The sequence below is a fragment of the Triticum dicoccoides genome, chromosome 6B, assembly GCF_002162155.2.
Source record: "Triticum dicoccoides isolate Atlit2015 ecotype Zavitan chromosome 6B, WEW_v2.0, whole genome shotgun sequence".
NCBI classification, from domain to species: Eukaryota; Viridiplantae; Streptophyta; class Magnoliopsida; order Poales; family Poaceae; genus Triticum; species Triticum dicoccoides.
In genome coordinates, this window is record NC_041391.1 from 663302275 (window position 1) to 663302633 (window position 359).

Sequence of the window (359 nt, forward strand, 5' to 3'; positions counted from 1 at the left end):
TTCACGTTTGGAGAGGATCCCTACGAGGAACACGAAGAACGCACGGAAGGAAACAAGGAAAATCACGGGGAAGAACAAGAGAAACACTCAACCGACACGAATATGATCACACAAGTGCTAGATCATCGAGGCACAAAGTAACACGAGATCCAAAGTCAACAAAGGACGATACAAGGGTAACCGTTCTTCTCCGTGAGGAGGTCTTGATTGTCTTCTCCGGGTGGAGGTCTTGAATCCGGGTGGATCTTTTCCGAAGAGGTGCGGTCCCTCATGAGGAGTAGATCCGATCGGATGAGCAATGCTCTATTTCAAATGAGTTAAACCAATGCTAACCCTAGAACGTAGGTGGAGGGGGAGTA